Source organism: Peromyscus maniculatus, chromosome 5, assembly GCF_049852395.1.
Source record: "Peromyscus maniculatus bairdii isolate BWxNUB_F1_BW_parent chromosome 5, HU_Pman_BW_mat_3.1, whole genome shotgun sequence".
NCBI classification, from domain to species: domain Eukaryota; kingdom Metazoa; phylum Chordata; class Mammalia; order Rodentia; family Cricetidae; genus Peromyscus; species Peromyscus maniculatus.
In genome coordinates, this window is record NC_134856.1 from 33,831,290 (window position 1) to 33,842,650 (window position 11,361).

At 39.9% G+C, this 11,361-nt stretch overlaps 1 protein-coding gene across 10 annotated transcripts in view; it reads left to right on the forward strand.

The window, feature by feature from the left end:
- Large1 (LARGE xylosyl- and glucuronyltransferase 1) overlaps window positions 1-11,361 on the forward strand; it is a 513,859-nt gene that overhangs the window by 241,073 nt on the left and 261,425 nt on the right. The gene's annotated exons all lie outside the window — the stretch shown is intronic.

The window sequence follows — 11,361 nt, forward strand, 5'->3', positions numbered from 1 at the left end:
CGTTCAGAGAAATGGCTACTCAGAACCCCAGTTCCTGCTCATCCCTGCAAATGCCTCCTGGAAGCACAGCCAGGACCCTGGAAAGAGCTGGATTTCTTAATTCAGTGCAAAAGTAGATTGGTCAGAAACTCTACTGAATGGCAAAAAAGACTTTTAACCTCATTGTGTTTCAGTTTCTCCATCTGATAAACAGGGATAAGAAGGCCTACTCCACACAAGCATAACTGATAGAGCCTGTCACTGCTTTCTTTGTGTTTCATTAGGAAATACTCACGTTTCCACACTTTATCCTGGGAACTCAATTCTTTACACGGTAGTATGAATGGCTCACCCAGGGATATAGCCCCATTATGCAGTTACTTTGGCCCCATTCCCTTTTCTGTGTATGAGCAGTCTCGGCAATTCAGAACTAAGGTGATGTTGCCTATCAAATGCCACCCTTTGAGGTTTCATATCTTAGTGCCACTTTCTTGCTGGAATATACTTCCTTTCTTAGTGAATCTTTGGAATCTTGCAGTTCTTATCCATCTTCCTGTAATGTGCCTGCTGGACTCAACCTCCTTTTTTCCCCTTGTAATATATGCACTGAGACCATGCATGTGGAGATACACACTCACTCACTCTCTCTCTCTCTCTCTCTCTCTCTCTCTCTCTCTCTCTCTCTCTCTCTCTCTCTCACTCACTCACTCACTCACTCATGCTCAATTCCCCTTCTTCTGGTTCTTATTGTGTAGATGAGTTAGAAAAGTGCTTTCTAGCAGCAGGGGTGAATAAGAACTCAGCCTTAGTAATTTCTGCTTTGAGTACTTGATCACTTTGCCCAACTTCTTGGAACTCGTGGGTGTCTGAGCAGTGAACATCTGAGGCTGATTCTTGCCTTATGGAAGCCATTATAGCTATGGCTAATACCAAGGATACTTAGTGTGCTTTCAGTTATGGTGTATTCTTTTTAGCTAAATACAGATAATACTGGCTGGGTTTTCTTATGCTGCCTCCTAGAATAAAGGATATTAGGCCTTATCCACCCTGAAGTCACAGCTCATTTTAAACCATAGCATCTGCCCCATGAATGGATTTAATGATGCTGACAGTGCTATCTGTATGCCACATGGAGTGAGGGCTTATTAAATGATGAAGATGAAGATGGACTTGTATAGAAATCTAGTATCAAGAGAGGAGACCTTAAATAAGAAATGACAAGGAGAGGATCCTGGGATTGTATTAGACTAGACATTTAATACAAGTCTGATTGGAGCATGCCTTAGTGGGAGGGTGTCTAGAACTTGGCTGTTATGTTTTGTTTCTGTTGCTGTGATTAAAAAAAAAAAATTACCCTGATAAAAGCAACTGTAAGAGAGAATTTTTTTTTTTGGCTCACAATCTCAGGTCATAGATTATAACTGGAGACACATTCACAGTCAAGAGCAGAGAGAATGTTTGCTTCTAATGTTCAGCTGGTTTTATCCTTTTCACCCAGTCCATGAAATAGTGCCCGCCCATATTCAAGATGGGTTTTTCGCTCTCAATTAAGATGGAATTCATAAAGGCCAACACAATCCAGACAATTCTTTATTGAGACACCTCAGTTCCTTTTAGATCTTTTGGACAGAACTTAGCTTAAAGGCTTCCTTAGCTACATAGCTGCAAGGGAGCCAGAAATACAAGGAAAATGGACTAACACTTTGAAGCTGTTTTACAGTGTTACTAATGAATGTTCTCTCTGCCCTATGTATCATTCACAAACTTGATTGAGCATGAAGATTACTCTTTACCAAAATGTCTGTCCATGACACCTCATACAATGTATGAGGAGTTAATGGGAGTATAAAACTCATGAATATTGGTATATAAAAAAAGTCTGTCTAGGTGATTGTGAGAAATGGGGAACTATTTGGAAATCATCTCTGAAGACATAACATCACTGTTTGAAAGACAAAACAGTACACTGATTTAGATCTTTAATATGTTGACCCTTACTTTACAGTATTTTGATTTGCCTCTGAGAGTTAGCTTTGATTCATTTTTTTCTTCCCTTTTTCTGTACCTATTGGTCACATTGATTTTTATACACTTAAAATGTTCTTCTTGGTAGAAGTATTCTAGATGCACTCTGGTCCTTCTCAGAACTTTTGCACCTGTATGTGAAGGCTGTCATGTCTCAAAGTGACCTGTCTCCCTGCACATGGAGCCAGAGGCTCTGCCATACCTATACATACATGCCCATTAGTAATGCATATCCCGTTGGTAGCACTTGGCAAAGGTTTTGGCAAAAGAACCAAAGTGGCAAACCAGAAATGTCAGTGATTTCCAGGTTATCAATAGAGCTAGCTGGTGACAGAACTACCAGCCCTTTCAGTCCCTGTGTCCTTTCCACCTCTGCTAATGTGGCCTTCCACCACCCATTTTATTCCTGCATATTTCTGTTGCTCTAGCAATACTGTTTCAGTGGAGGCTGGATTCTGTGCACCTCAGAATTGAATGGTCTCTTTTCATTTTCACACCTCCATATATGCAAAAGTTCATGTTTTTTTCTTGCTTTTCTCATGTTGACCACTCCTTGGGTTGATGGTGGTATAGTAAAAAAAAAAAAAAAAAAACAAACACAAAAAACACTAGAACTAGAGGCAAAAATGCTCCTGATTGAACCCATAAGCTATGACAATTTATTTTCCCTCATGAACTAAAATGAGAATAACAACATCCTCTCACCTAATGAATGTGAGGATGTGAAATGAGTTTGTGTGTTGGAAATGAATGCCCATATACTTGCTATGGGTGTTCTTCCCTGTTTATGTGTAGTCAATCAATTGACATTTGATAGTTTAAGGCAATAGCAGTCATGTAGGGAATTTTTTGGCCACCTGTGTGCATGCATCTATACCCATGCATGTATCTGTGGAGGTCAGAGGAGGTCCTTGGGTGTCTTCTTCCTGTGGTCCCCACCTCACTTTTCGGGACTGAACCTGAAGCTTTCCATTTGAGCTAGGATGACATGTCAGCAAGTTCTTAGAATCTACCTATCTTCACCTTACCCCAGTGCTGGGATGTGTGACCATGCCTACACATGGTGTTGGGCATTTGAATTTCAGTCCTCTTCCCTGCATAGCAAGCACTCTTACCCACAGAGCCACTTCCCAGCCATCTTTCATGTGCTATTACAGTGTCTTGAGTTAAGAAAGAGATTTTCTGAGTGGTTCTGGTTTGGGTACCCTTGTGTAATGGATGTTTGTTTTGACTGAAGCAGTAGTAATGGCCCAAGCTGCCTTTCTTCCTGTCATCTCTCTGCATGGACTACACTGAGCTTCCCAACAACATGGCTCATTTCAGCATTAAGATACTTGAATAGCAGCTAATGGTTGTAGGTCTCAGTGTCCCAGTATATAAGGCACATAGAACTAGTCACTTCTACTGATGACAGAGTATGTTAGTTGAAATGGTCACAGAGGTCCACCTACTTGCAAGGAAGAAGTGATGCAACCTTGTCTCCCAGGCAGAGGAATATCAAAGGATTTGTGGATGTAGTGTTAAAACCTCCACAGTAGGTATTGGTAACAGAAGTTATCAATGGATGGTGCCCTGTGATGGAAGACAACACCTTAAGGATGCATCTCTAGTCTTCTGCTCCTTGCTTTGTACTCCCTTTATCAATAGTCACTTGACTTCCTAGCATTTCATAAGGAATAGCAGATGCTGTGCTAAATCGTTTGCAATATAACTCTTCCCAGGCAATGTATTTTCCTCCTTTTACAAACCTGTAACCTACGGTAAATCAAGGTCACACAATTAAAGTCATGTGAATAGAAAGAAGTGGAGCCTAAGGTATGAACTTGGGTGGTTTGCTTCCAGAAACTTTGCCATTAGCCATTGTGCATCACTCTATGACTCAAGGCTTCTAGGATTCACACTCTTAGAACCTGATGCCCAGTCCATATTGTATGTCTGATTGGTGTCTAAGCTCCAAATGCTGAAAGGTGAACTATCATGATACATAATCACCTTTCACTGTGGACATTCTTGCAGCCTCAGGAGGACAATAAATCCTTGGTGGGTGGAAGCAATGATGTGTTGTCTAAAAAGGAGTCGGATTATTTCCTCTCTTGCCAGATTGTGACTTCATTTGTTAACTCAAGAGAGTTTGACATTTTGCTGGTGGCATTGTGTTTGTTAAACTTGATACCTCTCACTCACATCTTCTGGGCCCCTAGCTAAACCTATAGTATTCTCATCTTTAAAGATTTTAAATTCAGACTTTAAGTATTTTGCATGATAAAGGCTTGCCAGCTGTATAACTGTATCCGAGACTGCTGTCAAAAGATACCATGATGGCATTTGGATGTGTAATTCATTAGCTCCATATGTCTTCTTTGGTGCTTCTTTAGGAGTGTAAATCCACTAAAATATTTTCCCTAAATGCCAGGCCTTAGAATCAGGGAATGCTGTGGCTGCAGTGTAGCAGGATTGTCTCATAATTGATTTTCAAGGAGCCCTGGGTGCTATAGAGTAAGCACCTTACGGTTACCACCTCCATTTGTTAATATTAAATGTCAATTTGATGGGGCCTAGAATCTGCATGGAAACAAACCACTGATCATGTTTGGGTAGAAGGCTCTACTTCAGGTTAATTGAAATGGGAAGTCTCCCTAAATCTGATAGGCACCATTCCTTGTGCTGTGGGTCCCATACTGAAGAGAAAGAAAGGGAGGGAGTAAAGGAGGGAGAAAGGAAAGAAGGAAGAAAACAGACAAGCTAGCTAGTTGAGCTCCAAGACTCATTAACTCTGACCCCTTACTGTGGATAACATGTGACCAGTTGCCTCACCCCCCTGCTGCAATGACTTCTCTGACATGATCGACTATGCCCTCAAACTCTAGCCAGAATAAATCCTTCCTTCCTTATGTTGTTCTTTTTATAGCAACAAGACAGGTGATTATTGTGTTCCCTACTTGTACTGTTACTATTTATGTACTGCTCCATAGCATGATCCAATGCTTTAAGCTATTCATTATTTTTATTTATGGTTTCTGAAAAATCAGGATTATGGAGCAAGGTAAGTTTGGGCCATGACTCTGGTTCTTTTAAGGCACATGGTCTCTGTAGGACTTTAGTTATCTAAAGGTTTACTAGGGCTTCAGGCTTTGTTTCCAAAGTGGCTCACAACATAGGTGGGGTCTCAGTTCCCTAGGAATGCTTAAGTGTCCCAGTAATGTAGCAGTTAGCTTGCCTCAGAGTAAGCCATTTAACAGAAAGGAAGACAAAAGCCTTACTCTTCTTTCTGGCCCAGCCTCAGATAGCATTTGCCTTTCTCCTGTTGCATTTGCTTGTTCATGAGGGAAAGAGATTGTGATGTAAAGTGAAAAGTACCAGTGCATTAGGTTGAGAGTCACAGTGGCATAGAAGTTTGATGAGGCAGCTAGAAGAGGCAGCTAGAAGAGTTATTGCCTGATGCTGTGAGAGAAATGACAATAATGCCAATAATGCCACTTAATCTTGCCTGCTCTTACACATTTTGCAAGCTCTGGGCACCATGAATTACACGTGTGTGTGTGTGTGTGTGTGTGTGTGTGTGTGTGTGTGTGTGTGTGCGCGTGCGCGCGCGCACGTGCGCGCAGATATGTAAGCCAGTGTGGTCACCCCCTCCCCCATTTTGTAGATAAAGAAGCCATGGTTTACCAATGCCACTCAGCTCAAAAAACTAACTTAACTAACCTAACTAAAAGGCAGAGAGAATATCCATATTAAGAAAATCAGGAATGAAAAGGGGTACATAAGAACAGACACTGAGGAAATACAAAGAGTTATTAGGTCATTCTTCAAAAACCTGTACTACACAAAATTGGAAAATCTAAAAGAAATGGACAGTTTTCTCCATAGATACCACTTAACCAAAGTTAAATCAAGAGCAGATAAACAATGTAAATAGACCAATGTCCTCCAATTCCTCCAAGGAAATAGAAGCAGTCATTAAAAGTCTCCCAAACAAAAAGAAGCCCAGAGCCAATTGGTCTCAGGCCAGAATTTTGCCAGATCTTCAAAGAAGAGATAATACCAATCAGTAATCCACAAATTATTCTACAAAATAGAAACAGAAGGAACATTGTCAAATTCATTTTATGAGGCCATAGTCACCCTTATACCCAAACCACACAAAGATTCAACAAAAAGAATTACAGGCCAATTTCCCTCATGAACATAGATACAAAAGTACTTCATAAAGTACTTGCAAACCAAATCCAAGAACACATCAAAGAGATCATCTACCATGATAAAGTAGGTTTCATCCCAGAGATCCCGGGATATTTCACCATCTGAAAATCTGTCAGTGTAATTCACCATATAAACAACCTGAAAGAAAAAGAAACCACATGATCCTTTAAATGCTGAAAAGGCCTTTGACAAATTCCAACACTTTTTTATGATGTAAGTCTTAAAGAAATCAGGGAAACATGGGACATTCCTAAAAATAAAGTAATATACTGCAAGCCTGTTGCCAATACCAAATTAAATGAAGAGAAACTCAAAGGAATTCCATTAAAATCAGAAAGGAGACAGGTTGTCCACTCTCTCCATACCTATTCAATATAGTATTTGAAGTTATAGTTAGAGCAGTAAAATAACTAAAGAAGATTAAGGGGATACAAATTGGAAAGGAAAATGTTAAAGTATCACTATTCGCAGATGATATGATAATATACATTAACAACACTCAGAATTCTACCCTGGAACTCCTACAACTGATAAACACATTCAGTGATGTGACTAGATACAAGATTAATGCAAAAAAAAAAAATCAGAAGCCCTCGTATATACAGATGATAAAGTGGCTGCGAAAGAAATCAGGGACAAAACTCCCTTTGCAATAGCCTCAAATTATATAAAATATATTGATGTAACTGTAACCAAGCAAATGAAAGAACTGTATGACAAAACTTGAAGGTGTTGAAGAAAGAAATTTGAGAAGATAGCAGAAGATAGAAAGATCTCCCACACTCATGGATCAACAGGATTAACATAGTAAAAATAGCCATCTTACCAAAGCAATCTACAGAATCAACACTATCCCCATTAAAATCCCAACACAATCCTTCGCAGACATTGGAAGAATAATACTCAACTTCATATGTGAAAACAAAAAATCGGGGATCACCAAAACAACCCTGTACAATAAAAGAACATTGGGAGTTATCACCATCCTGATTTCAGGCTGTATTATAGGACTATAGTAAAAAAAACTGCATGGTATTGGCATAAAAACAGACAGGTGAATCAATGGAATTGAATCAAAGATCCTGACATGAATCCACACATCTATGAACACTTTATTTTTGATGAAGCCAAAATTATACAATGGAAAAAAGAAAGCATCTTCAGCAAATGGTGTTGGTAGAACTCAATGCTGGTAGGTAGAAGAATGCAAATAGATTACATCTGTCACTTTGCACAAAATTCAAATCCAGGTGAGGTCAGACCTCAACACAAATCCAGAGACACTGAACCTGATAGAAGAGAAAGTGGGGAATTGCCTTGAATGCACTGGAACAGGAGATAACTTCTGGATACATAGCACTTCAATAGGTCAGGCAGTAAGATCAACAATAAATGGGAGGAACCTCCTTAAACTGAGAAGCTTCTGTAAGGCAAAGGACACTGTAAATAGGACAAAAGGACAGCCTACAGAATGGGAAGAGTTCTTCACCATCACCACATTCGACAGAGGGCTGGTTTCCAAAATACTTAAAGAACTCAAGAAACTAGACATCAACAAACCAAAAAATCCAACAAAAAATGGGGTACAGATCTAAACAAAGAATTCTTAACAGAAGAAACTCAAATGGCTGAGAAAAACTTAAATGTTCAACAACAACAACAAAACTGGGCAGTGGTGGTGCATGCCTTTAATCCTAGCACTTGGGAGTCAGAGGCAAGCAGATCTCTGATTTCAAGGCCAGCCTGGTCTACAAAGAGTCCCAGAATAGCCGGGGCTGTTACATAGAAATCCTGTCTCAAAAAACAAACAAAACAAACAAACAAACAAACAAACAAACAAAAAAAGAACAACAACAAAAAAAGTTCAACATCCTTAGCCATCAAGGAAATGCAAATCAAAAGGACTCAGATTCCAGTTTACACCTTCCAGAGTGGCTAAGATCAAAAACAATGGGACAGCTCATGCTGGAAAGGATGTGGAGCAAAGGGAACACTCTTTTCTTGCTGTTGGGAGTTCAAGCTTATACAGCCACTTTGGAAATCAGTATGGCAGTTTCTCAAAAAATTGGGAATCAGTCTTCCTCAAGACCCAAGTATACCATTCTTGGGCATATGTCCAAGGATGCTCAATCATGCCAACACTTGCTCAACTGTGTTCATACAGATTTATTTGTAATAACCAAGAACCTGGAAACAACTTACATGTCCCTCAACCAAAGAATGGATAAAGAATATGTGGTACATTTATGCAACGGAGTATTACTCAGCTGTTAAAAACAATGACATCATGAAATTTGAAGGCAAATGGCTGGAACTAGAAAAAAAAATCATCCTGAGTGAGGTGTCTCAGAAAGACAAACATGGTATATACTTATAAGTTTATATTAGTTGTAAAGGATACAATCCAGGGACCCAGATAGACTAGGTAACGAAGGCTCAAGGGGAACACTTTGATCTCCCTGGGAATGGGAAAAATGAGATTTCATGGATGGACTGGGCAGTGCGTAGGGAGGGGGACATGAGGGATTAGACTGAGGGTAGGTGGGAGAGAGAATACTCAAAGAGAGGACTGGAAAGGGGGTCATTTCTCAGTCAAGTAGAAACTTGGTGCAAGGGAAACTCTCAGGAATCTAAAGGATGTTCCCAGCTAAGACTCCTAGCAAAAGGGGATACATAGCCTGAACTGGCCAACTCCTGTGATCAAGCATGACTACCAGTAGATGAATAACCCAGCCACATAACCTTGGACCACATTCTAGGGTAAGGTTGGCACAGAGATTGTGGGAGTGACCAACCAGTGATCGGTCCAGCCCTGGCTGTATGACCCAGAGACCTAGGATAGAACTAAACAGGTCTGAAAGGGAAAAAAAAATGTCAATGTAATGATGCCTAAGAATATTCTGCTATACTTATAGATTGGTGCCTAGCCCAATACTCATCAGAGAGGCTTCATCCAGCAAGTGGTGGAAGTAGATGCAGAGACCCACAGTCACTCATTAGGCTAAGTTCAGGTAATCCTGCTGAAGAAAGGGAGGGAGAATTGGAGGAGGCAGAGGGATCAATCAAGAACATCACAAGAAAACTCACAGAATCATCTAACCTGAGCTCATAGAGGCTTACAGAGACTGAATAGATAACCAAGGACCAAGGAGTCTGCATGGGACTGACCTAGGTGCTCGCGCTCTCTCTCTCTCTCTCTCTCTCTCTCTCTCTCTCTCTCTCTATATATATATATATATATATATATATATATATATATATATATATATATATATATATGTTATCTGTATGCATAGTATAATATATATACTATCTGTATGCATAGTATAATATATATATATACTAGTTGTGTAGCTTGATCTTCTTGTGAGTATATATATACTAGTTGTGTAGCTTGACCTTCTTATGAGTCCCCTAATAGTGGCAGCAGAGGCTGTCTCTGACTCCTTTGCTGGCTTTCAACCATATTCCTCGTGTTGGCTTGCCTTGCCCAGTCTTAATACATGGGGAAGGTGCTTACTCTTACAACCACTTGATAGGTCATGTTTTGTCAATATCAATGGGAAGCCTGACCTTTTCTGAATAAAATGGAAGGAAGGGTGTATGGGGTAAGGGGAGGTATGGGGGCACTAGGAGGAAAGGAGGGAGGGGAAACTGGGATCTAGATATAAAATAAATAAATAACTTAAAAATAAAAAACAAATTTGAAAAAAATGTGTTAATTGAGATTGGAGTGTGTGTGTGTGTGTGTTTCAATAACAAAGCACACAAAGCATGATAAGTTCTTAACCATTCTTAAGTGTACAGTGTTTGGTATTATTTCACTGTTATGTTAGTTACTCAACGTACTAAAACTTTCTAATTTTGCATAAATGACCTGTTCACAATAAACAACTTCTCAGTTCTCAATGTCACCAAATCTACACGACTACTATTTTACTTCTGTTTGTGAATTTACTATTTCCCATATATCTGTATGCATTGTCTTTTTGTGACATATTTTATCCTCATGCTATGTTATCATTGCCCATTCATATTAGCACACAATGATGTTGTCTTCCTTTTCAAGGCTTCTTGTGTTTTATACCTTGTTCATCCATGTATCTTTGGATGAGGGTTTTGTTGTTTCTATTCCTTAACTACATGGATAGTGAAGCTGTGATCATAGGTGAACACGTGTCTTTACTCTAGCTTCCCATTTTTGAGGGCATATACGCAGAAGGAAGACAACTATTTCATATGCTAATGTAAACAATAATATGTCCAGCTTATATTGTTTACTCCCAGGGTCTGTGGAAGTTTCTAACAACCAGCTGAGGATTGTAATCTGGGGAATATTCAATGAATCTAAGCACACTGAGTTCATTAGTCCATTCACTCTATTCTTCTGAGTTAATTCTACCTACTCAGTTTCTTTTCTGTTCTCATACTTAGCTCCTCTCAGTCCCTCCTGCTGTCAGTCCCTTCTACTGTTCTCTCATCATTCTACCTAGTTCTTAGGTAGAATAACAAAGATAACCTCTGTTCTCATCTTTGTTCTTCTCAATCAATTCTCCCCATTGCTCTCAGAGAACCAGTATATATACAAAAACAATAATTCTTCGGCAAAGCAATGGAGGCTTGAAGTTTTTAGGGTAGCAGAGAGAGGTGATAAGGATCCACACATAAAGCAATAAATGTTAGCTTCCATTTACAACCCAAAAGGGGAGTGACTAAAGGGGAGTTCTCTGGTAGGGTCAACTAAAGGCTAAGATCAATTAGGGAACCTAGGAATATCACCTGACTGAGGAGGAATTAAAACTTAATATGCGCCGGGCAGTGGTGGGGCACGCCTTTAATCCCAGCACTCGGGAGGCAGAGCCAGGTGGATCTCTGTGAGTTCGAGGCCAGCCTGGGCTACCAAGTGAGCTCCAGGAAAGGCGCAAAGCTACGCAGAGAAACCCTGTTTCGAAAAAGCCAAAAAAAAAAAAAAAAAAAAACCTTAATATGCACAAGAAAGAAGCTTGGCACCTATTGCCTGCCTGGTCTTGTAGGCAATCTTCTTGGGTCAGTGGGAAGTAACTACCTTAACTCAGTAACTAACAAATGGCTAAAACATCATCCCAGGAATGTGAGCAGTAAGTCTCTTAAGTTAGGGTCTTGTGTAAATAACCTGGG